A 26,890-nucleotide genomic window follows, 5' to 3' on the forward strand; every position below is an offset into this window, starting at 1 on the left:
TCATTGCTTTTATTACTAGATGTGTTTTCCTCTATAATAATAAGTTATAGCCGTTGTATACCAACTGTATGTACTATTCTCAAAACTGAAAAAAAAAGCCAGTGAAGGAGGCATAAATTTTGCCCAGAGAAGCAGTAATACAGCCGATAGACTGTGGGTGAAATGTTCAAGGATTGCTGTGCTTCGTTTTTTTTCAACTATGGACTCATGATATTTTACCTTTTAGTCCTTGATCTTTTGACTCAAACACAAAGACTGTTGCTGAGTGTCCCCTGTTTTAAGTTTTGCTTATGTGTCTCCGATTTCAACCTCTGTTTCTTGGAAATCGTATCTGAATCTTGTCTTTTCTGGAGCCTAGAGGAGAAATGAGGAGTTGTAGCAGAAGCTTCTACTCAGTAAATTCTTCACCGCAGTGTTACAGGCGCTAATGCATCAGCTCCTCCGGCAGAAACCAGTAATGGGAAGCTTGTAAACGGAAACACGCCCTTCTGGTCCCCGGTCAGCATGAAACCCTTCAATACCTTGGCAGGAGTTCTTTTCTCCTGTCATAGTTGACTCCGGCAACTGGAGTCTGATCATCCTCTACTCCAGTGACACGTATGTTAGTGACACCCCACCGAGGCGAGAGCACAGCTCGGGATTGTCAGCCAACGCAGCACAGCCAGGCTTCTTTGAGATGTCACATGGTGCATTATTGTTATGGTTTCTGGAGATGCTTGGCTGTCCGGTAGCTCATTTACCACCCGCCATTGCTTGTCTGTCCCAGAAAAGCATGCAAAATTGGAAATGTCTGAAAGCTCTCTGAACTTTTCTAACTCTGAAATGTTACAGACATTTCGTTGTAATGTTTTCCTATTGGATGATGCAATCTTTTTTTATTATTATTATTTTATATACCAATCCCAGTCCCCCTTCCCTCTTTTCCTCCCACTCCCACCACCTTCTTCTCATCCCACCCCCCATCCACTCCTCAAGAGAGGATAAGGCCTCCTATGGGGAATCACCAAAGTCTGTTATATCACACTGAGGCAGAACCAAGGCCCTTCCCTTGTATCTAGGCTGAGCACAGTATCCCTCCATAGGAAATGGAGTCTAAAAATCCAGTTCATACATTAGGGATAAATCCTGGTCCCACTGCCACTGGGCCCACAAATTGCTCAAGGCACACATCTGTCACCCACATTCAGAGGGTTCTGTCCTATGCAGGTTCCCCAGCTGTCAGTCTGGAGTTGGTGAGCTCTCACTAGCTCAGGTCAGCTGTTTCTGTGGGTTTCCCCGTCATGGTCTTGACCTCTTTGCTCATATTCTCAATCCTTCCTCTCTTGGACTGGACTCTGGAAGCTCAGCCTCATGCATGGCTGTGGATCTCTGCATCTGCTTCCATCAGTTACTGGATGAAGATTCTATGATGACAATTAAGGTAGTCACCAATCTGATTAAAAGGGAAGGTCAGTTCAGGCACCCTCTCCACTATTGCTTAGAGTCTTAGCTGGGGTCATCCTTGTGGATTCCTGGGAATTTCCTTAGTGCCAGGTTTCTCCCTAACCCCATAATGACTCCCTCTATCAAGACAGCTCTTTCCTTGATCTCCCTCTCTGTATTTCCCCCAATACAACCATCCCATTCCCTCATGCTCTCCTCTGCTCTGCTCTGCTCCCCTCCCCTTCCCTCTCCTCCCCTCTTCTCCCCTCCCCTCCTCTCCTCTCTTCTTCTCTCCCATTTTTACTCAGGAGGTCTTGTCTATTTCTTCTTACCAGGGGGATCCATGTATGTCTCTCTTAGGTTCTTCCTTGTTACCTAGCTTCTCTGGGGTTGTGAACTGTAGATTGGTTATCCTTTGCTTTATGTCTAATATTCACTTATGAGTGCGTACATACCATGTTTGTCTTTCTCAGTCTGGTTACCTCACTCAGGATGTTTTTTTTTTTTAGTTCCATCCATTCGCTCAAAATTTCAAGATGTCTTTTTTTTTAATTGCAGAGTAGCACTCCACTGTGTAAATGTACCACATTTCTTTTATTCATTCTTCAGTTGAGAGGCATCTATATTGTTTCCAGGTTCTGGCTATTACAAATAATGCTGCTATGAACACAGCTGAGCAAATGACTTTGTAGTGTGAGTGTGCATCCTTTGGTTATATGCCCAAGAGTGGTATTGCTGGCTCTTGAGATCTGATTCCCAATTTTAATGAGAAACTGCCATACTGATTTCCAAAGCAGTTGTATAAGTTTGTACTCCCAACAGCAGGGCAGGAGTGTTCTCCTTACTCCATGTTCTCTCCAGCATAAGCTGTCATCAGTGTTTTTGATCCAGCCATTCTGACAGGTGTAAAATGGTATCTCAAAGTTGTTTGATTTGCATTTCCCTGATGGTTAAGGATATTAGCAGTTCCTTAAGTGTCTTTCAGCCATTTGAGACTCTTCTGTTGAGAATTCTCTGTTTAGATCTGTACCCCATTTTTAATTGATTATTTGGTATTTTGATGACTAGTTTCTTGAGTTATTTATATATTTTGGAGATTAGCCTTCTGTCAGATGTGGAATTGGTGAAACTCTTTTCCCATTCTATGGGTTGCAATTTTGTCTTGTTGACCATGTCCTTTGCCTTATAGAAGTGTCTCTTTATCAGGAGGCTCCATTTATTGAATGTTGCTCTCAGTGTCTGTGCTACTGGTGTTATATTGAGGAGTGTGGTCTTCTGTGTCAATGAGTTCAAGGCTACTTCCCACTTTATCTTCTATGAGGTTCAGTGTGGCAAGATTTATATTGAGGTCTTTGATCCATTTGGACTTGAGTTTTGTGCATGGGCATAGACATGGATCTATTTGAATTCTTCTACATGTTGACATCCAGTTGTGTCAGCACTGTTTGTTGAAGGTGATTTTTTTTTCTGAGACAGGGGTTCTCTGTAGCTTTGGAGCCTGTCCTAGAACTAACTCTTGTAGACCAGGCTAGCCTCGAACTCACAGAGATCCATCTGCCTTTGCCTCCCAAGTGCTGGGATTAAAGGCATGTACCACCACTGCCCAGCTCAAAGGTGATGTCTTTTTTCCCATTGTATAATTTTAACTTCTTCATCAAAACTCAGGTGTTCATAGGTGTGTGGATTAATATTGGGGTCTTTGATTCAATTCCATTGGTCCTTCTGCCTTTTTAATGCCATTAACAGGTTGTTTTCATTACTATAGCTTTATAGTAGAACTTGAAGTCAGGAATGGTGATGCCTCTGGAAGTTCCTTTATTATACAGGATTGTTTTAGCTGTCCTTTTTTTATATATGAAGTTGAGTATTGTTCTTTCGACATCTGTGCAGATTTGTACTGGGATTTTGATGGAGATTACATTGAATCTGTACATTGCTTTTACTAGGATTGCCATTTTCACTATGTTGATCCTGCCTATCCAAGAGCATGGGAGAACTTTTTCATTTTATAATACCTTCTTCAATTTTTTTCCTCAAAGACTTAAAGTTCTCGTCATACAGGTCTTTCACTTGTTTGGTTAGAGTTACCCCAAGATATTTTTTTTGTTGTTTGTATCTATTGTGAAGGGTGATGTTTCTCTGATTTCTCTCTCAGCCTGGATATCATCTGTGTATAGGAGGGCTACTGATTTTTTTGAGTTAATTTTGTTTTATGCCACATTACTGAAGGTGTTGATCAGCTATACTAGTTCCCTGGTAGATTTTTTTGGGGTCATTTATGTATACTACCATATCATTTGCAAATAACAAAAGTTTGACTTCTTCCTTTCCAATTTGTATCCCCTTAATCTTTTGTTGTCTTAATTGCTCTAGCTAGAACTTCAAGTGCTATATTAAATATCGATATGGAGAGAGTAGACAGGCTTTTCTTGTTCCTGATTTCAGTGGAATCATTTTGAGTTTCTCTCCATTTAGTTTGATGCTGGCTTTTTCTGTCAGCTTGCTGTATATTGCCTTTATTATGCTTAGGTTTGTTCCTTGTATGCCTACTCTCTCCAAAACCTTTATCATGAAGGGGTGTTGGATTTTTGTCAAAGACTTTTGCAGCAGGATTATACATTCTTATGTTTTTTCACTGCATTAAGAATAGAGCAGTTGGTTTTATATGAAACATATTCTTATTTTAGGGACAAGGAAGGGAGATACATGGATGCCAATGTCATCATGTGTGTCACATTTACATTACACAATGCTGGTGACAGCTCTGCATGTCAGGGAAGGTGGAACCCATGACAAAGATGCCTCTTGGAAAGCAAAGAGATGTGCCCAAGTTCATGTCATGGCCCAGTGCTTGTACTAGATCTCAGTGCTTCTGTTCCTCTTTTCCTATTATATTATCCTTTATTTGCTATGCACCTTTACATTTGATTTTGTCTTGGTCTAAAATTTTATTAATTGACTAATAACCACTGTGTGTTTTGTTACAGATGTATTAGGTTTTCTTTAGGTTTTAATTATGTCATACACACACACCACAGATACACACATATGCAGACACACACACACAGTAGGCTTTTAGCTACCAACCAGCTTTCAAATCATGATATGTACACTTCTTATTAGTTATTAATGCTTGGCCTAGCTTAAGCTCATTTCTGGCTAGCTTTCTTCAACTTAAATTAACCCGTTTCTCTTTATCTTCTTTTGGCCTTAGGGCTTTTTCCTTTTCTTTCCTTCTGTATGTCTTACTTTCCTGCGTCCTCCAATGTCTCTGTCTGTCTAGCAGTTGCCTGACTTCTGACCCTGGGCTTGTACCTTTCTTTCTCACTCATTCTTCTCTCCTTCTTTCTCGAGTCTAGATTTCTCCTCCTACTTATTCTCTCTGCCTCCAGCCCCCTCTATCCCTCTTCTTCCTAGCTATTGGTCATTCAGTTTTTTTTTTGTTTTTTTTTTTTGGTTTTTTCGAGACAGGGTTTCCTGTAGTTTCTAGAGCCTGTCCTGGAACTAGCTCTTGTAGACCAGGCTGGCCTCGAACTCAGAGATCCGCCTGCCTCTGCCTCCTGAGTGCTGGGATTAAAGGCCTGCGCCACCACCGCCCGGCTGGTCATTCAGTTTTTTATAAGTTAATTAAGTACCGTAGGCAGGCAAGGTGAAACAAATGCAGTCCAGCCTTACTTTGTTAAACAAATGTAGCACAACTTTACATAGTTAACATAGTATTCCACAACACACACACACACACACACACACACACACACACACACACACACACACACAATCTCCTTTAAGGTTATAGTACAATTAGCACAACTGAATTTACCTGAGCTTATCAGCACTGAGCTGAGAAACTGAAATATACAAACATCAAAGAAAGCTCTTTAACCTCCCATTTAGTCCTTCCACTTTAACCCTAAGGGTAGCCCCTGCCTTGACTTCCAACAGCAAAGATGGTTTTAACTGTTATCCAGTTTCATATCGGGAGACTCACATAGTAATACCCTTTGTATCTGGCTACGTCTGTTCATTACTTCGTTGCTGAGATTGCAAGTTATTGATACATCAAGTGGTTGATAGTTGACAGTACCCCATTATGGGAATATCCCATAATGTTCTGGGCTAGGGAGATGCTTCTGGGTGTTCTTTAGTTTTATACTGGATAATGTTCCTCCTCTCTAACAAGCCTTTTTAAAGGCTTCGGTCAGTCACCCAGACTAGGGCCAAGTTTTCTTCATTAAACAAAGTTGGTATTACTTTTGAGCATGTTGGCCCATGTAAGCAACATAGACCATGTGCCTGTAAAATTCACCTCAGGTTACAAGAACTGAAGCCACAAGTTATGCCATCCCAACCACAATAGAACTAAAGCAGAAATGAAAGGCAGAAAGATAGCAGAGAAATCTGCATTCTTCTAAACAGTTCAGTGGCCGAGGGAGTCATCTGAACCACCATCCAGCATACACATAAGCAATACTCAAAACCCAGTAATTTGAAGAAAATCAAATTTTGAAATGGGCAAAATACTTAAAGACAGTTCAGTTAACATATAGGATGGTAAATAAATATGGAAAAGGTGACCAGAATCACTATTAGGGAACGGGAAATTAAAAGCACAAAGAGATGCCACTGTATACCTGTCCAGCTAAAATGAAAAGCTCTGATTCTTATACTTTCTCTTGGGTCTCTTTTCCCTCGGTTTGCCTTGCCCAACTTTGATGTGATTATTTTTGTTTTATCTTATATAAAAAGTAAAATTTAAAAAATTAAATAATGTGTCTGCATAATTAATTATAAAGTGCCTCTGAGTAATATCTGTGCTTGTTTATATGCTCATCCTTATATGAAATGCAGAAAGGATATTTAAACAATATTGAATTGTTGAGTCACAAGAATAACAGCTGTGAGTGGCGCTCATTTATGCTACATACGTGAGCATCCATGGAACGTCCATTTTTTTTTCTTACAAGCAAGGCCATGCACTTCTCAGTGGCTTTTGTTAGAGCTGCTCTGGTGTATCATGGTGGAGATATTTTTGCGTTTTTTTTATTTGGGATGTACTTCTTGAATTACAAAACTTCTACCAAACTTGGGAAACTTGTAATCATTGTTTCTTAGATTTTTTTTCTTTATAAACTGGGAACTGTTGTTTGTACATTTGATTATGAGATTCTAGGTCTTATTCATGTATCCTGTTGTTGGCTTCTATGAAGTTTTCCTATAGTGGAAGGTATTTATGTGCTACTTTCTTATTTTCATGTGGGAAGGAAATGACCAGGCTTTCCAATGGACCACCACTGACCATTAGGGCCAAGGCTCCTACTGGAGATGATGGGGTGAGATTTCTGACTGCCCTGTCAACTTCCATTGGCTTCTCCTTGTGTTGCAGCCCATCCATTTGCCCACCTGCCCATCCATCCACCCACCCATTCGTTCATCCAACCATCCACCCATCCACCCATCCATCCATCCATCCATCCATCCATCCATCCATCCATCCATCCATGCTGTTCCTTACTTACCTGCACTGGGCCATGGGAAGATAGCCTCCCTGCAGGCAGCAGTGAATTTGACTACTCCCTGGACCCCCTTTGATATCATGCATTGGAGAGTGCTGGTTAGAAGCTCCCCTTGCATTTTCATGGAAACTGAGGTGGGTCACTTATTATCCTGGAAATTTTTTAGACCTTCTTGTGGCCTACCCAGATAGGGCTTTTGGTGTTTCGGTTTTCCCAAGGGTAGTAGTATAGGTTCCCCATTCAGTGTTTTCCTAGTGGTGGTAGGGGGAACCAAGGTTGATTCATTGGTATTTAACTGGAAAAGAGTTGTTATTAAGATTTTTGCTTTCCTAGTGTCTTTGTTACTTTTCCCATTGCCATACTAACATACCTGACAAAGGGCACATAAAGGGAAAAGGCTCATGTTGGACACATAGTTCAAGGGTGTGGTCTATCCTGGCAGAGGGGCTTGAAGCAGCTGATCATATCACAAGTACAGTCAGACAGAAGAGCAGGGAAGTCTAGCTTTCTCCTTTTTATACAGACTGGGACTCAAGCCCAGTGAATGGTGCCACCTCTTAGTGCGAGTCTCCCCACCTGAGCAAACCCGCCCAATACAATCTCCACAGGCGCTCTCAGAAGCTCGCCTTCTTGGCGATTTCAGACAGATGCAGTTTAACAGAAAACACTATTACACCCAGACTGTACTTTTTCTGGCCTTTTGGCTAGGGAGCTTTTAAGGGGATTGCTTGTTTGTTTGCTCTTCTTGGGGTTTCTCAGTTGTCTTTTGAAGTACCCATTCAGAGATATATGATGCCAGAATAAACCCTAGAGAAATCACCATTATGCTGTCCGTTGAGAGAAGACAACTCAACCTGGTTTTGAATCTCTCATCACCTTCCTGCGTTATTTCATTCTATGTACACACACACACACACACACACACACACACACACAGAGAGAGAGAGAGAGAGAGAGAGAGAGAGAGAGAGAGAGAGAGAGAGAGAAGGGAGATAGGATAAAGTACATCTTCACTCTGTTTCTGAAAGTACACGTTATTATGCTATTGGTGTGTGAAGACCCATTTCAAAATCAAGGACAGGGCCTGAGGAATCCATTTAGGGATTAGGGACTGGTCCACCACTTGTCTACAAGGAGGGCATCAGGGCTATGGCTGTTAGTCAAGTCAGCTGGGACGGTAGAAGCAGAGCCTTTAAGAGAGAGTTTGCCAGGCAGGGCTTCCAGGTGATGGCTTAGTATGTAGACTCACAGTTTTTAAAGAACTGTTTCCTAGTTCTGATTCATTTGTGAAACAAAAATGCTAGGGATTTATTTCTATAATATTTAGGTAGTTTGAACACCATATGAATGAACAAATTATATATCAGCAGAAATAGGAAAATAGAGTGAATGCTTCTCATAAGTTTATGACAAAAATTGGAATTATAAATAGTGAATAATCTTTCATAATAAGTGAGGAGAGGAGAAATATCGTTTAACTTGAATTTATAAAGAAGATAACCAAAAACATTTAAATTCCATACGCATTGCTTACATGGTAATTTGAGGTACAATTTATTAATTGCAGTCAACTTAGTGGTAAGATGTTCATTACATATTCCTGACGAACTTTCAACTGTCATTTTCTTGTCAAAAATCTTGACATCCCCTACAGTGTTGGCTGTACCTTTTAACAGTAGTTAAAAAATATCAGGTTCTTGCGAACATAATTGGGTTAGAAATGTTCTGCCTCTGATAAAAATTTCTCAAATTGAGCAGAGGGCGATTTTCTGTATGGCATTTCTAGTTACCCTGACAGTTTGCTTTTTTTTTTTTTAATAGCACCACCCCTACCTCACTAGTTCCTCTTAAACTGCCCCTGGCATTTCTTCATTCATCAACAATTCATTTAGGGTCTCCCATTATCCAGGCTAGGGGCTGGGTAGACAGATATGGGCCGTGTGGAGTTAAGTATCCTCCATGCAGTTCCAACCTATTTGCATAGATAGATCATAAACAAATGTATGAAGAAATATCCAAGATTTAGCCAAATAACCAAATGATGCCACGTCCTTAGCGAGGCAATGGCAGAGGGGAAGAGGTTAGAGAGTGACAGGTGCTGAGGGATAGGCAGAAGCCAAGACGGTTGAGAAAGGCCTTTCTGAGCAGTTAACATTGCAACTATTTCTGATGGCCAGGAGCCCCTGGGAACCAGAGTAGGGCTTTTCCAGGCAGAGTCAAAATGAAATGCAAAGGTGTTTATGGTAAGCTTGGGATATTTGAGGAAAAGCAGACAGCTATCTAGGTAGCTAGATTGAGTAGGCAAAGGTGTGTGGTGGATGAGGTTGGCCAGTAGCCCATCACTCACGCAGGGCAGCGAGCTTTGCTCTGTAGCATGGGGATTCAGCAGAGTGTTTTGACCCGCTTCTGGAAAACTGAGCAGAGAAGCAGAAGTACTAGGAAGAATTCCAGTGGACTGGGATTAGCTGACGAGGAAAGACACACTCCAAACACGAGCACTGTCATCCCAAGAGCTGAGGCCCTGGAGTGAACAGAAAGGAGAAAGTGAACTGAGTCCCAGCCTTCATCTTGGGCTTCATATTGAGCATAGGTGCAATATGGCCAGCTGCCTCCCTTGCCCGCTACCATGCCTCGCTGCCATGATGGGTGCACCCTCAAAACTGTGGCCAAAAATAAACGCTTTTCTGAAGTTGATTTTGTCACGGCAGCAAGACCAGTGACCAATTCAGAGTCAAACAGACCTGGGCTGTTCAATTCCTATTTCTTCTGCTTACCAGATAGGGGGGAAATCACTTGCCCTTGGGAGTCATTCAGTGTTCGTCTAGGGATAATTAAGTAATTAAGATTGCTTTCCTTATACAGTTATTATGAAAGTCAAAGTCACATAAAGATGTTCTTCACTGTTCCAAAATTGTGGCGAAGGACATTATGTACTTTGGGAACATCTTCAAGACGCATTGCTTAAAATGGAAAAAAAGTAGCCGGGCGGTGGTGGCGCACGGCTTTAATCCCAGCACTCGGGAGGCAGAGGCAGGCGGATCTCTGTTAGTTCGAGACCAGCCTGGTCTACAAGAGCTAGTTCCAGGACAGGCTCCAAAGCTACAGAGAAACCCTGTCTCGAAAAACAAACAAACAAACAAACAAAAAAACAAACAAAATGGAGAAAAAGTGATATACCACTCCCTGTATGTCTTTGTTTTGTTTTGTTTTGTTTTGTTTGGCACTAGCATAAGACAGTGCCTTAGAGACGAGGCCTAACCCACTGACCGTGGAGGTATATTCTGCACATAGAGCCCAGTGGGGTTCAGGTGTGGAGTGGGAATGCCTGAGCTCAGCTTCTGGTCACTCTCATACAAACTCGAGGCAAACAGCTAATTGAGAAGTGTTTATTTTGGCTTGGTTTCTGTCATTCTGGTCTGTGGTGGTTTGTGCTTGAGAAAGTTCAGTGTGCCACAGCAGGAGTAATGCGCTGTTCTCCAAGGTTGACCAGGAAGACAAGAGGAAGAGGCATTGTCTCAATATGCTCTTCAAAGAATCCCCTAATTATACAGCTTCATTCCACTAGGTCACTTTTGAAAGGTTCTGTCACCTTTCAGTAGTGTCACAGGGTGACTCTTAACAGCTGTGGGGGACATTCCATATTCCAACTACAGCAGTGAGAAAAAAAGGAGTTGATGCCACATCTGGAGGGTTTTCCCCCAACACAACATTTTTTATTAAGTATTTGAGAATTTGATAATACTCACTTTGTGGAATGGACGCTTAAAAGAAATCCCAAACTAGCTCAGAACTGAGAAATAGATGGTTATTTATGTAGGGGTAAACTCACAAATCAAAATTCTCTGCTTGAATAGAGAACAGAGACTGAATCCAGCAACCTGAAGGAGCGGCCGGGGAAGAAGGGACAGATGCAGGCTTTGCATCAACATATATAGTATAAGAGGCCACACCCCAGTAGGTGGGTAACCACAAGCCATAAGACTTCCTACAGCACTCACTTCGCATTCCTCCAATGCCTATTCTCTCACCCTGTGACCTCTCCTCCCTGCCTCAGTGGGAAATAAAAAAACCCAGCACCTCCAGCTCATGTAGGTCCATACTCACTGGAGAATGGTCAAACTCCTAGTGAGATTTTTATTGGAACAATTAGAATTGTTATTTATTGAGTTGTCAAAGATTGTAGAGAATTTTTTTCTTTTTTCTTTTTGGAATCAAGCACTAAATTCCATTTTGGTCGTGTTAAGGGAGACAGGTTTCTAAGACATTCAAGTGGAGCTTGCAACTGGGGCTGGAGTGCAGATTCTGAAGGTCCTCAGCATCCGATGGTTTCCGAAGCAGAGAGATTAAAAGTGGTCCAAGTAGGAAGAGGGAGTGAAGGGAAGATGATGGAGCCCTGGGATGCTCTGATGTGCAAAGTGGTTCAGATGAAGGCAGCAGGCGACAGCGAGGTGGGAAGACACCCAGGAAAGACACATTGAGAAATCCAAGGGGCCAGACTCCTCCAAGAGGGCTGGAATGCGCCAAACACTGCTTAACAAAACAAGGAAAAAAAGAGCGAACTGGTCACAAAAATGTGTAAAATAGAGCTTATTCTATGACCTTGTTGATGGCAAGTTTGGGGAGAAGCTGGGCTGAAACTCTCAGTGGGATAGGTTTAGAGCAGAGAAGAATGGAAGACTCAGCAAGTAAACGGGATTCTACTGTGAAGAACAATGCAGAAGCCAAGCAGTGGGTGGAGGGGGATTAAGTTGGGGGACAATGTTGCTGCTGTCCGTTAGGTGTCAGTGAGAGGGGCATGGACATACTGGGGCAGAAGAGATAACCAGCTACACTGGCATGTCATAGAGTAATTTACCAATGAGAATAGAAGAAAACAAAAAAAGACAGATAAAAGACTAGCATGACACAGAAAAAAAATTCCACTTTAAACTGTCAGCATTTTCCGAAGTCTCTTTCCTAACGTCTCTTTGAATGCATAGTTTCCAGCTTATTCCAGCATAGGGTGTGCTGTGTGAGGGGTGCATTCATTGTCCCACCCGCTCAGCTCAAACCCTGTCAGTGAAGGATCTGTTCTCTGAGAGCCTAGGGATTCTAATGGACCTGTTTTTATTCAACGCCCGTAAGGTGAGCAAGGAACCCATACAGGCCAAGGCAGCGGGAGCCCCCATCTCTCTCACTCCCGTGTCTGGTCCAGCTGTGCACACAGACTATAAGAAGACAGAGATATCCTGTGAAATTTTAAATGTAGATGCTACATGGTAGAAGAACTCTTCTCCGGAAAGTGACCTAGAAGCATCAAGGAAAGGACACACGAACACACGAAGAGAAGCAAAGGCGGCAAGATTGCAGCACGGAGACAGAGAGCAATGTTCAAATTCTGCGGCTGTTTATCCTCCCCATGCATCTCTCTTTAAACGTGCTAACTCTCTGAGCAGGTCACTCCCTCTTGCTTTTCTCTGAGCCTCTGTTAATGGTGCCTGCAAGGGTCATCACGTGATTTTATATCACACAGTTAGCAAAATGACAAGAGTTAAAGGAGTTACTGCATAACACGATGCTCGTATGGAAAAACGTTGGGCTTTCTGTGTGGCGCCTGCACCACCTGGAACCGCGATCGAGCAAGGGTCTGGGGATTAAAAAACACACAGAGACATGGGTCACTCTTGAAACAAGAATGCCAGTTTTATTGTGTTCCAGGGTAGCTTATACATTGCTCTCCTTAACTAATGGCCACGCCCTAGCTCTCAGGATTTTTCAGCTGCAAGCACACCAGAAACCACTTCCTTGTTATCAGGAGCTCATGAGGGTCTCGTGCTCAGAGCAGCTGCAAGCATAGAAAAACAAGTTGTTTACTCTGGCAGGCAAGGGGTCATAGAAAGTTCAGGGTCTGGGGGTCTGCAGTCCCCAACATTTCTGATGGGTTCTGATTTCTGTGTGGCGTGGGGGCAGATAACCTACAAAAGGAGAGTAGTAAGGGAACTTGTTGCCTGCATTTCCCCTCCTGACTTCCCTCCCCTCAGATTGCCGTATATACCCACTTCTAATAAAGGACTCTACAGGCTTACTGGCTGTCTTCTGTATTTTGACCTTATGGCTTGAATGTACATAAAATAATTGGGTCTGTGGGACTCTACGTTCGGGTTGTGTTGGCTTGCTGAGTGTGCTGGTATTCATCTTAGCAGCCCACCCTGATATTTTCTCATGAAACTAGAGGGAAATCTTCTGCCATGAGAACAAGACATTCTTTATTCCCAGCATTAGCCAGTGGTGTTGGAATGCGCACACACCAGCAGCAACATGAATGTGCAAATGTGCACCTAAGGACAAACTTCCCTCTGCTTTGTCCACGGGAGAAGAACTCCATGATGACGTGGCTCTAAGTCCTGGGACCTTTTCCCTGGAGGAAGAGGGAATCCACAGGCCAGGAGTGGAGATTTTATTTTTAACATAAGGAATCATGAAGGCCCTGGAATGTTTTTCGAGAGGCCTTGGGGTTGGGAAGAGCTTATATATATCAGGGGCTGTGGTAGCCATGCGAGGTGACCATTCCCAGCTTCTCTTTGCCGCTGCAATGCAGAACGGAAGCTCAGAGCCCCAATTGCTCCAGAATTTTACATGAAGCCTCGATGAGACAATCGACTCCAGCTTGTTAGTCTGTGTCTTAAACCTATCTGGCTTTTCCTCCAGACACTGACAGACTTTCTAGGTCCATTTGCCACGGCAGTGACCCCTCTTCCTGAAAACCAGTCCATGTGGCCAGGATCTGGGGCAATTTCAATAGCACGTACCTATTTGTTTTCTTTTCAAAAATATACATAACTGTCTTTGGAATTAAATTTGTTTTCATGGCTGGTTAAAAGGGCCTCATTGAGTCTGAACTGTCAGATGCAGTCTGTGAAATGATTGCTATGTCAGTTCTGGGTCTGGCCACTAGGGGGCTGCAACTCCTGCTTGTTGTCTCCCTGAACCGGTGGTTCACAACCTTCCTAGGCTGGGACCCTTTAGTAAGATTCCTCGTGGCTGTGACCCCCAACCATAAAATTATTTTCATTACCACTTCATAATTGTGATTTTACTACTGTTGTAAATCATAATGTAAATATGTATGTTTGTTTTTCCTATGGTCTTTTGAAGGTCGCCATTCACAGGTTGAGAACAGCTGCTAGTCTTAGATTATTTTACAGCCTGGGGCCACCTTGTAGAGCCTGACCACCCTACTGAGAGGACCCTGGAGAGAGGGAGGGCTCTGAGACTATGTGGAGAAACCAAACTGCATCCAGCTGTCCAACCACCCTTACCAAAGCCACAGGGAGTTGAGTATAGACATTCAGGAACTCTCATCCTGAAGCAGACCCTCAGCTAACTGAGACTGAGGGATCAAGGCAACAGAGCATGGGGCATACAAGAGATCCCCGTGAAGCTGACTGTGGCCATATGAATCCGTAATCCTAGCAAGCAGCGGGTGGGCATGGAATTAGCATGAAGTCGAGCCCAGACAAGGGTTATACAGTGAGATCTAGAATCAATTTTTCTTTAACACCTGCAACCTGTTGCTTTAAAAGACAAGCCTACAGAAAAGAATGAAAAGCAGCACAAGAAGCCATTTGAAGCCTCTATGTGTTAGGTATAATTGTTATCCAGTGGTCAGTAGATAAGTAAATAGTTCTCATGTCTTTGCGGAAACTACTTTCCTCTTGAGACCCTTGGGTTTTCAGGGCAAGCAGACTTTTAGAAGGCCCTGGTGTCAGTGGCCCTGCCATCCTCTGCAGGTGCCTGAAGTTACCGGCATACTGAAAGGTCTTCAGAAGGGTTCAAAAGGACAGAGATGGATTGCTCGGGGTAAGGAGTTTGAAGGCTTAAAGCCGCGGATGGGCAGACAGAATTCCTCTGAAGAGAGGAATCTGAGGTCACAGGGTAGTGTCCGGATCTTTTCTTTAGGCTGGCTGAAGAAAGTGGGGGTGGGGTGGTAGGGGATGGGGAGCTGAGTTTTGCAGTCTCAGCCTGTGTTAAGAGGCAGGGAAGAGGGTGGGAATCAAGATATGTGACCCCCACTTTTGCTGTAAACTGGCTTCCTGAAATCTGATGTGATGGCCTGTCCTGTTGTGTCTCCTCCCCACATGCCCCCCCCCCCTGCATACCCTGCTTCCCATTACTGTCTTTTGGAAAGACTTGGCACTACCTCACACCAACACCCCACAGTCCCCAGAATAACTCTTTGTCCCATTTATTTTTTGTGTGTGTGGATATATTTTATCATTTCTTAAAAAAACTATCTTTTCTCATTTTATATACCAATCCCAGTTCCCACTTCCTCCCCTCCTCCCGCTCCCACCCCTTCCCACCCATTCATTGCTCAGAGAGGGTAAGGTTTTTCATGGGGAGTCAACAAAGTCTAGCACATTGCTTTGAGGCAGGACCAGGACCCTCCCTACTATATCTAGGCTGAGCAAGGTATCCCTCCAAATGTTCCAAAAAGCCCGTAAAAGTGGTGGGGATAAATTCTGTCTCACTACCAGTGGCCCCATAGTTTGCCCCAGCCATTCAATGATCACCAACATTCAGAGGGCCTAGTCTGTTCCTATGCTGGTTTCCTCGCTGTCAGGCCGGAGTTGGTGAGCTCCCATTAGCTCAGGTAAGCTGTTTCAGTGGGTGTCTCCATCATGGTCTTGACCTCTTTGCTCATATTCTCACTCCTTCCTCTCTTCATCTGGACTTTGGGAGCTCAGTCCAGTGCTCCGCTGTGAATCTCTGCCTCTGTTTCCATCAGTTGCTAGATGAAGGTTCTATGATGACAATTGTGGTTGTCATCAATCTGACTACAGGGCAAGGCTAGTTCAGGCACCCTCTCCATTATTACTTAGGGTCTTAGTTGGGATCATCCGTGTGGATTCCTGGGAATTTCTCTAAGGCCAGGTTTCTTGCTAGCCCCATAACGTCTCCCTCAATCAAAATATCTCTTTCCTTGCTTTCCTTTTCTGTCCTTCCCCCATCTCAACCATTCCATTCCCTCAAGTTTTCCTCCCCCTCCTCTTTTCCTTTCCTCCCCTTTCACCCTCCCTTCTCCTCCCACCCCCATGCTCCCAATTTTCTCAGGAGATCTTGTCTATTTCCCTGTTTCTCCTAGGGTTCTCCTTGCTACTTAGCTTCTCTGGGGTTGTGGAATATAGGCTCCTTATCCTTGCTTTACAAATAATATCCACTTATAAGTGAGTGTATACCTCTTTCATATTTCTGGGTCTGGGTTACCTCACTCAGGATGTTTTTTCTAGTTACAATCATTTGCATACAAGTTTCAAGATGTCGTTGTTATTTTACCACTGCATAGTACTCCATTGTGTAAATGCACTACATTTTCTTTATCCATTTTTCGGCTGAGGGACATCTAGGTTGTGTCCAGGTTCTGGCTATTATGAATAATGCTGTTATGAACATAGTTGAACAAATGTCCTTGAGGGAGGTAGAACTGAACGAGAGGATCACAGCATGTCCAGCATGGCCCCGGCTAACAAGCATTTCTGTCCTCATACCCACCCTAACCCCAGCACCTTTCTATAATTATTGCTTTACATAGAGTTCAGCTATTTCCCTGAGCACTGAACCACTGGGCTCCCAGACAAATAACTCAGTCTTAACATGGACCATGCAAGGAAATAGGCAAGAAGGGGAGTGCTTAAGGACTGCCACATCTACTATATTTTTTTTAGGACTTCTCTTTTGACTTAGATTTATAGTTCAGCTTCCCTTACTCCTTTCCATCCATGTCCCTGGTTCCTTCAGGGCCAACTGTGGCTAAGCTAAAGCAATCTTTCAGGTGATGTTCACATGCCCTTGACACTGAGACCTCCTGGAACAGCATAGGCAGACCAGCGTCCTTGGGTAAGTCAACACATTGGGATACTTGAGAGACGAGGGGTTTGTAAATAAGTGATTCATTTGAACCAGCAAGTGAACAGTACCCTGTCTGGACTGCCTTTTTTATTTTCATCAAAGTTCAGTTCAGCCTAATGCATCTGACTTCTCTGTTATGGTCCAAATATATCTGCTTATCCCCGAAGTTCATAAGATGATATTTTACACCCCCCACAAAGTGATATTGAGAGACGGAGTTTGTTGTGTGGAGACTTGATTCCCAGTTCCCACATGGCTGTTCAAAGCCATCTGTAACACTGGTTCTAGGAGATCTAACTCCTTCTTCTGGCCTCCACAGTCATCAGGAAGGCATGTGGTACATATGCATCCATGCTGGTCAAACACTCATACCTGATTACTCTGGCAAGCAAACGGCATGTTGGGTAGGTCGGTTCTGTGCTAGCGTTCTTTAGAGGAATAGAACCAGTAGAATGTGTATATGTATAAAATAAAGAGGGATCTCTTAGATTGGCTTACAGGATAGGAACTGGATAGCCCAACAGTGACTGACTATCTGCACCATAGAGAGGCTGAGAACACAGGAGCAGCTCACTCCACAAAGCTGGATACCCAAGCAGTAGCGGGCTGGTGCTAAAAGCATCTCTGATTCCAGGAGAGTCACTGGTTCCCAGTCTGTATTGTGGACTGCGGCACTGTCAACAAAGGATGGCTGTAGCATTTGGGATAGACACACCTTCAAACCACAGTAAAGGAAGACAGACAAGTGAGGTGAAATGCTGTTTCCTTGGACCTCTCTATAATGGGGTAACTCAGTGGAAGGTGCCATCTACCGAGAGCGTGACTTCTCCCCTTTCTTATTACTTCCTGGATATGCCTCACAGACCTGCTTAGAGGCATATCTATTATTTGATTGTGGATCCCATCAAATTGAGAATCATGGCAAATTATGACAGTCTGCACTGAACATCCTCAGTGCGCCACCCAGAACATTCTGCCAGGAAAAACAACCCATCAGTTCACTGACTAGATTCTACGTTTTGACCGTCCTATTATATAGTCCTCGTTACAATGAAGACAGATGTCTCTACATTCTAGCCCTGATCCAGAGTTGGTTGGTCCCACATTAATGAGTTTAGGCTGTCACCAAGTTTGCCCTTTTTTTTTTTTTTGGTTTTCTTTCTTTTTATTTTGCTGTTTGTCATCAGCCATGTCACAATGGAGCCCCTCATATCCTCTCTGACTCTACGTAGGTCTTGGGGGCTATTGTTGCTAGAAAGTTGGCAGTAAAGGGTTGAGTCATTTCTGCTGCATCTCTGCTTCTCTAAGGCCTCATACGTCTTGCCTGGTTTCCCGAGACAGACAGTTCTTCCCTTTGCTTTTCTGAGTGCTTCCATGGTGTCTTTGCAAGTGCGCTCCTGTGTCCTTCCATAGTCTGCAGGCTCTGATCTTGTCGGTACTTCCTCTTTCATGAAGCCTAAAGGGAACTCCCGGCATTGTAAAAGAACTATTTCATGTATGCACTGTTTGTCTGCTTGCCAGGGACATGGATGTTTGGTGGATCTGAGACAGCTTTTAATTTCGAATGTCTAAATTGTAATGCTCTTAATAACGAGGCAAAGGCACTCACGAAGCTCAGCTTCCTTTCTTATGTCTGGTCGTGGTTATACTGAGATAATTTAACTATTAGTATTTTTAGAGGTGCTATGTCTTTCTCAGCATCTTAGACTTTCAGTCCTGCCTCCGCCACCCTCGTGCTAGAGTTACATGTGGATAGGACCACGAGCAGCTTCCATGTGGCTTCTGAATGCTCACATCCTTGCCAGTGGTCCCTATGGTTGTTTGCTACAAACCCCACACATTAGTTACTGTTGCTGCTGCGATAAAGCACCATGAGTAAGGCATCGTATACAGAAGGAGTTGGTTTTGCTTGTGGCTCCAGAGGGATAAGAGTCCATCCTGGCAGGGAGGTGTGGCAACAGGACAGGATGCCGAGAGAACAAGTAGGAATTCGGACAAGACTATCACACTTGAAGCCTGCCCCCAGTGATGTACTTCCTCCAGCAAGGTTTCCCTTCTCAAAGGCTCTATAACCTCCTCAAACAGTGCCACCCACTGGAGACCAGTTGTATCTCCCCCTCCCAAGCCTGTGGGGGACATGTCTCAGACTATCACATTCTACAGTGGTTTTCTCTTTGAGAAATTCCATCTTGGCTGGGTTAAAGTGCTGGGGACCATGATTTAACCAAGATCCTTGTCAGGTATTTCTTCAGTGCTTAAAGAAACAGTCCATTTCCTGTGCCTGTTGAAGTGGGTTGCGTAGAGATGTATAAGGAGTCTCTAAGATGTTGCCAATATGGCAGCTTGCACCATGCATGTGACTTTCTGTATCTGGAATACTTAATATTTGCAGCATATTGCTCACAATTTTAATGTTGTTGATTAATTAGTTTCAACAGTTCCATCTGACTTGGAAGTGACATTCCAGGAGTCATCATGACTTGGAGGTCACATTGATTTCTGGTTATTCTAGACTTGTCTGCTTGGCAGTTAAAGTGGAGATTTGTTTTTGGCTTAAGTGAGATCTGCCTAGATCATATCCTACTGACCCATGGACATATCCATGGTTGAAAATAATATTCTCTTTTTTTAAACAGACTTAATTCACTTTTATTTTCCTTGTATAAAAACCCTTATGTGGTGGCCACAACTGGAGCCTGGGTCCTCTGAACAGAGACTCTGGTGTGGGTTTTCACAAGATGGTCAGTGAATTCCTGATAAGGAGACTTGGTGAACACAGTCTCCTTCCAGAGGTCAGGGGTCAGGTAGCTGTAGGTCTTAGAGATGGCATCAAAGGTGGCCTTGGCAAAGTTGCCCAGGGTGGCAGTGCAGCCCCTGACTGATGTGTAGCAGTCATCAATGCCAGCCATCATCAGTAGCTTCTTGGGCACAGGAGCGGAGACTATGCCAGTGCCTCTGGGGTCAGGGATGAGACGCACCAGCACAGAACCACAGCGGCCTGTCACTTTGCACTGAACAGTGTGGGACTTGCCAATCTTGTTCCCCCAGTAGCCTCTCCGCACAGGGACAATGGAAAGCTTGGCCAAGATGATGGCCCCTCGGATGGCAGTGGCTACCTCCTTGGAGCACTTGACGCTGAGATCTACGTGACCATTGTAGTCCTCAATAGCGACAAAAGCCTTGAACCTGGTCCGCTGGCCTGCCCTAGTCTGCTTCTGCGCTGGCATGATCTTCAGAACCTCATCCTTTAGGGAAGCTCCCAGGACAAAGTCAATGATCTCGGACTCCTTAATGGGCAGGGAGAACAGGTAGATCTCCTCTAGCGACTTGATTTTCATGTCCTTAACCAGGCGGCCCAGTTTGGTGACAGGAATCCACTCCTTGTCTTCAGCTTTACCTCCACGAGCCCCGCGGCCTCGGACTCGGCCATGGCCGCAGCCCCTAAGACCACTGCTGAATCCTCCGCAGAAGCCGCCTTGGCCTCCTAATCCTGGGCCCCCCGGGTCCTCCAGGCCCTCCGGCTGCACCGGTGTTATCCACCAATTGGTGTTTTCCAGAAGAAGAAGAAGAAGAAGCGAAAATAATATTCTTATAAATAAGAACTGAGAGACCCAACACAAAGAAACTTAAAGACAGTCTGGGACCCGTTCAGAATAGAAAATTTTCGGAAAAGGAGAGACAAGAAATGTATGGTTAAAGAAGAAGCATAAAATATGCATGAATATAGTTCTGGAAAATGAGAAAAGCAGAATGGGAAATTCCCAGATGTTGCTCCATCCATAACCAGAAGCACAGGAGGGCTGACTGTTGTTTGGAAAAGCACTGCCAAAGGCTAAAGGAAAAACCTTCATCTCCTCTCTGTGATGCTTCTGGGAGGTGGTGGGATATTTAAGAGGAGGACCCTACTGTGATGCCTTTTGGTCACTGAGGGTGTACCCTCGAGATGGGCCTCTGGCCTCTTCCACAATGACTGAATGAAAGGGCCTTCCTTCATAAAACACTCTCCCCCACCTGCCACCAGTTTATGAGTTTCTCCAAGTCCCACAGCAATAAAACAAATCAGTTAAGATTTGAAACCTCCAAAATAGTGAGTCCACAGCAAACCTTTCTTCTTTGTAAGGTGACTATTTCAAGAGTTCCGCTAAAGTAACAGGGAGTTAGTAGGCAAAAAAATTGGAACCCCAAGCTTTTGAGTTATATGGCTATGCAGTGGAAATTGAGCTCTATTACTGAGTCTTTTAACGCTTTGGCGTTGAGGGAATTAAGTAAGATGAGGATTGTTGAGGACATTGTCTGGTGCCTGGCATATGGTTCCTGCCCAGCTTGAGTTCCTGTCCTGATGAACTGTGGCAGGGAAGTGTAGGCTGAATAAACCCTTTCCTCCCCAGGTTGCTTTTTGGTCCTCATGTTTCCTCACAGCAATAGTAACCCTAACTGAGACACGTTGGTACCAGGAGAGGGGTATTGTGTGCAGACCTGACCATATTGTTTTCGGGAGGCTTGTGGAAGGACTTTGGAACTTTGTGCCAGAAAAGCCATTGAGTGTTGAGAGCTTGGTGGGGTGTTGAGTAGAAAACTGGAAGGTGAGAATGTTGAGTAGAGTGCAGAAGATGTGGTGGCCTGGCTTGTGGAGTTGCAGAGGAAATGAATACAAAGATTGTGCCACTTTTGTGAAGAATCTGTGGTGTCTGGTTAGCTGGAACTGAAGAATCAGCTGTGATTATTACGAGACCAGAACCACTAAAGTAAAACCTTTGTCTTACTAGGACAATTGGTGCTGGTCCACTGGAATAGAAGAATCCACTGTGATTAAAAAGAGTTCATCATTGTTGAGGTGAAAGCTTCTGGGAAGTGTTTCATGAGAGTACACAGGAGTTGTGTTCCAGAGGTGGCCAAGGTTGTACCTTGTGCTGATAGCTGAACTTGGTTATGTAAGATTCATGTAGGCGGTACTGGTTTTGAAGACATTAATAAATAAGTCATGGAGAGAAATTGGTGTTTGGTGCCATAAAGAGAGGCCAGGAAAGGATATTTGTGAAAGTGCAGCCATTTGCAGGATAAGACCCCAGAAGTTTTGGAAGTGCCAGTTCCATGGGATGATTACCAAGAACAGCAGTAGTGGAAGAGTCAAGCCAGCCTGAGCCTAGAAGACAATTTATGTGTGCTCCTGAAGGCAGAGCTCGACAAGGGACCCAAGCCCTTAGGAGGAGCCCAGAAGATTATGAGTAAATCTCAGATATTGGACATATCTTTGATATGATTATAACTATTCCCTAGTATTTTCATCTTGAAGTAAGGAAGGATTTAACTTTTTTATAGGCGCCCACAATTGGGAGATTTAATTTTAAAGGGGGATTTTAGCTTTTAAAATAAACTTTGGATCATTAAAGTGATTGAATTTTAAAGTGTTTAAATCTGTAAAGACTGGGAATTTTTAAGTTTGTAAAATATTTTTATATTAGGGTGTTATTAATGTGTGATTTTGGGGATGAACAGGAAAGAAAAGGTTGTGGTTTGACAGTGATGTGTTTGTGTGTCAAGTTGGCAAGGGGTCAACTATGCTAGATAGCTTTATGTCAGCTGGACACAAACTAGAGTTTTTCTGGAAGGAGGAGATCTCAGTTGAGAAGTAAGACCCTGTAAGCTATTTTTCTCAGTGAAAGAAAGTGAAAAGGTGATTGCCTTTGGAGCCTATACCTGAGGGAATTCTAACTCATGCCATTTGCTAGCCATGGATGTAGACATAGTGGCCTGTGAAGTACTTTTTCTTCTATAAAATGAATATTATAATAATATCCAGACATAAAAATAAAATAAGCATTGATTAGATTTCATACATCAAAAGATAAAATGATTTATCATGGAAAGATATAAAATGAATAAGCAGGCAAAGACCTTTTTTGGAAAGGCTATTGAAGAACAAAGTTTATATTCCTGGCTAAAATGGTTTCCTTTTGAAGTTCTTAGAGAGAGTGCTGGGGGAGAACACTGTCAGCTACTGTGTGGAAGTCAAATGAAGACCTTAAGCTCCGTGGAAAAGCAAATGCTGCCATGCTAAGCTGAACAAACTAGGGGAAAATCTGATAGCTTACTTGTAGCTCATGTCGGAAAACACGACTAAAGTAATCACATATGAGTTAATATGAACTCAGAATTGAGTATAATAAGGGGTTTCTTACTCAGGGGGGACTCACAGACCACAGTCTTCTGCACAAATGGAGACCAGGAACGAAATCCAGCATCCAGGAGAGAGAGGAGAGAGAGGGTGTGTGAGTGTGTACCTTTTTGATACCCAAGGCCATGCCTAATCTGGTCCAGCCTCCCAAAGGCCATTGGTTGAAGGAGGTTCCCCATCACCTTCCCCTTTTGTCTAAATAAGGGAGCTTTAAACCCAACACCCAACCTGGTAGGTGCAGGCTCATATCCATGTTGGGCGCCAGATGTAGGAGGACATGAACAAAGTAATCCCACACTAACTCAGAATTGAGTATAATAAGGGTTTTTTTTTTTTTTTTATTTAGGGGTGACTCACAGATCACAGTCCTCTGCACAAACAGGGAACAGAACCGAATCTAGCATTCAGGTGAGAGAGGATGAAGAAAGAGAGGACATGTGAGTATGAACTTTTTGGTATCCAAGGCCGTACCCAATCAGGTTCTCTCAAAGGCCATTGATAGAAGGAGATTCCTCAGCAAACACATGTACATTTTGTTCATTCAACCAAAATGTAATATACTAGTATGACTCATGGCCACCGTCTGTAAGGGGTATGTCTATATTTCTGGCATATTATTCAAAGAACTGCAAAAGAAGACCACCCAGATTGCAAAGTGGTAAGGAAGCTTCATTAGAAACAAAGGATACTGCAGGTCAGTCATGCTGCAAATCTGCAAGGGGCACCTGAGAGTACTTGTGGTCCTGGCTATTATTTGGGGCTTTCTTGTATGGAGTCTAGAAGACTGTGTTTCTGAGCGTTATCTACCCTTCCACTCCCATCTTATATTCCTCTCTAGGGCTGGAATTAAAGGTGCATGGCACTGTGGCTACTGGGATTAAATGTGTGTGTTACCATAACCTGGTCTATAAAGCTGATTAGTGGGAGTGATTTGCTCTCAGATCTTCAGGCAGTCTTTATTTATTAAAAACATTTGAAATGCTACAACATAAGGATGTTGAACATTTCTTTAAATGCTTCTTAGCCATTTGTGTTTCCTCTATTAAGAATTCTGTTTAGATGGGTATCCCATTTTAAATTTGGGTTATTTGCTTTCTTGATATCCAGTTTTTTGAGTTCTTTACAAATTCTGGATATTAGCCTTCATCCACTATATAGTTGATAAAAATCCTTTCTAATTATGTAGGCTGCTGCTTTGACTGACTGATGATATGTCATTTACAGAACAGCAATGGTCTAAATTCCTGAAATTTCAAAACTGAATAAAAGTCTTTTGTTGACAGAGATTTCTGTCCTACACAGTCATGCAGCTGTTCAGTTCCAAAGAAACACACAGAGGCTTACATTAATTATAAACTGCTTGGCCTATTATCTCAGACTTCTTATTAACTCCTATAACTTACATTAAGCCATAATCCTTGTCTGTGTTAACCATGTGGCTTGGTACCTTTTATCAGTGAGACAATTCTCATTTTGCTTCCTCTATATCTGGGTGATGACTGCAGACTCAGCCTTTCCTCTTCCCAGAATTCTCCTGTTCTGGTTGACCCACCCATACTTCCTGCCTGGCTACTGGCCAATCAGCATTTTATTAAAACAATATAAGTGACAGGTCTTTTCAGAGTACAAGACCATTGTCCCATAGCACTTCTCCCCCTCTTTTTTTTCAAACTAAGAACCTGAATCTAATCTCCTTTATTTGTTTTTTTTTCCTGGCCATTATCTATAATAACTTGTAACCAACACTCTAAACAAAAACAAATATCCATAATCCATTTTCTTGGAATGTGGGCATAGTTTTCTAGGCTACTTCCTGCTGACTGGGGTACTGATAATCTTATGGGGACCTAAAGAAAATTTAGAATCATGGTCAAGTTCTGACTGGAATATTCTGTGAGGCTTGATAATCTCAACCAGCAGTCTTGAGGCCGTTCTGGATGTAGAACACAGAGGAAACTCCAACAGAGGTCCTCTGAAATATTGAATCATCTGGGCCATCTACTCCTATTGGAGAATTCTCAGGGGTCTTCCTTGATCAAACCTGATTTTCCTTAACCCAGAATGAATCCACAGCCTCTTAATTCCTGTGTAAACAAGAGAAAAACCTATTCTTCAAAGTAACATATCTTTTGACTCAAATTTGAAGTAAAGAAATTTTTAAAATATATATGTTGGATTAATCCATCAGCATTTACAATCAAATGTCTTTTTAGCAGCTGTTTCTCCTTCCTAAGCCACCAAAGAATTAAAAAACAATACAATAACATATAGTATCCAGATACTCTATGTAATTTCCATTTTTACATGGCTTTATTTTAAACTCTATTTCTTTCATTTTCATTTTTAATATTTTGCTTTTTGAGACAGGGTTTCTCTGTGTATCTTTGACTGTCCTAAAATTCACTCTGTAGAGCAGGCTGCCCTTGAACTCACAGAGATCAGCCCTTATATTACAAATTGGTGCTCTAATGTGTGGTGTTGGACAATTGTCTGTATCTGTCAATTATATTTTAAATAAACATTTATTGGTTAGTAGCCAGGCAGGAAGTATAGGTGGGACAACTAGACAGGAAGTAGAGACAGGTCAATGAGAACAGGATAATTCTGGGAAGAGGAAAGCTTGATCCGCAGTCCTGGCCCAGCCACAGATGAAGCAAGATGTGACTGCCTCACTGAAAAAGTACTGAGCCATGTGGGTAGCATAGAAAAGAATAATGGGCTAATATAAATTGTAAGAGTTAATAAGAAGCCTGAGATACTAGGCCAATCAGTGTATAACTAATGTAGACCTCTGTGTGATTTCTTTGGGATTTAATGATTGTGGGAACTGGGCAGCACAGAAACCTCAGACAACAAACATGTGCTCAATAAATCCACATAAAACCTGAAAGGGTTAGGAAAGGAATTCTAGACACTAAAAAAACAAAGTTTAGCTGCATTTTTTTTCAGATGGGCTCTGCTTGCTGACAGCATCTGCAGCTCCTTTAAGAGATGTCTTCTTGATTCAGCAATAGCAGAAAAAGGGAAAAAAATGCTGTTTCAAAATGGGGGCTTCCTGGTCCGTGTTGCCAGCATGAACTCTGGCTCTTTCAGGAGGCCAAGTACTTGAATGGGGTTTGTGAGCAGAGTGCTACATAGACCCACTGTGTGCCTGAAAATGGGGCTGTGAGAATGGCTAGTGCTAAACAGACCTCCAACCCACCATGTTGGACTGGGTAGAGCCAAAAGGCAAAGCAGTCTTAGTCTTAGTACTAATGCCTTTTAACATTTTAAGAAGTCCTCTGGGACAGAAAAGGATTTCAGATACACAATAGGACAGATTCAGACATAAAAGACCTCTAAACGAGACATAGTGTGTTTGAAAAATGTACATAGGCTTGGGACAGAGAAGAAAAAGAATATAGAGAGCTATAAAAGGAAGTAAATTATTCATTAAAAAAAAACAAAGTCTTTAAAGAGACAGAGTACAGAGAGTAATAGATTAAAGGAGTAAAAATAAGTAAATATTAAAAAATAATAGAGTAAAAACAAATAAGCCACGCAAAGATGGAATACACAGAGGGAGTCTAGTATATGTGTATTATTGTGTTTTCTTTAAATTTTTGACTTTGGAGGAGCTAATTACAGAGAGACATTTTATTGTATGGGCTGCTAAGCTAAACCAGTTCATCTTTATATTAAATATTTAATTATATATAATATAAATTAATTATATACAATATAAATTATTATATAATAATATAATTATAATTATATATAAAATATTATATATATTATCATGACTTCAGAATTTGGGTCTAAGGATATGTTACTTTGGAAAACAGATTCTTCTTTTGTTTCCACAAAGGATTAGAACCTGTGGAATTCTTCCAGACTAATGTGGTTTGATGGA

General features: G+C 42.7%; 1 pseudogene; it reads right to left on the reverse strand.

Moving 5' to 3' along the window:
• Positions 1–19,495: 19,495 nt before the first annotated feature.
• Positions 19,496–21,230, reverse strand: LOC119799798 (annotated as a pseudogene).
• Between the last annotated feature and the right edge of the window lie 5,660 nt (positions 21,231–26,890).

The sequence above is a fragment of the Arvicola amphibius genome, chromosome 13 (genome assembly GCF_903992535.2).
Source record: "Arvicola amphibius chromosome 13, mArvAmp1.2, whole genome shotgun sequence".
Classification (NCBI taxonomy): domain Eukaryota; kingdom Metazoa; phylum Chordata; class Mammalia; order Rodentia; family Cricetidae; genus Arvicola; species Arvicola amphibius.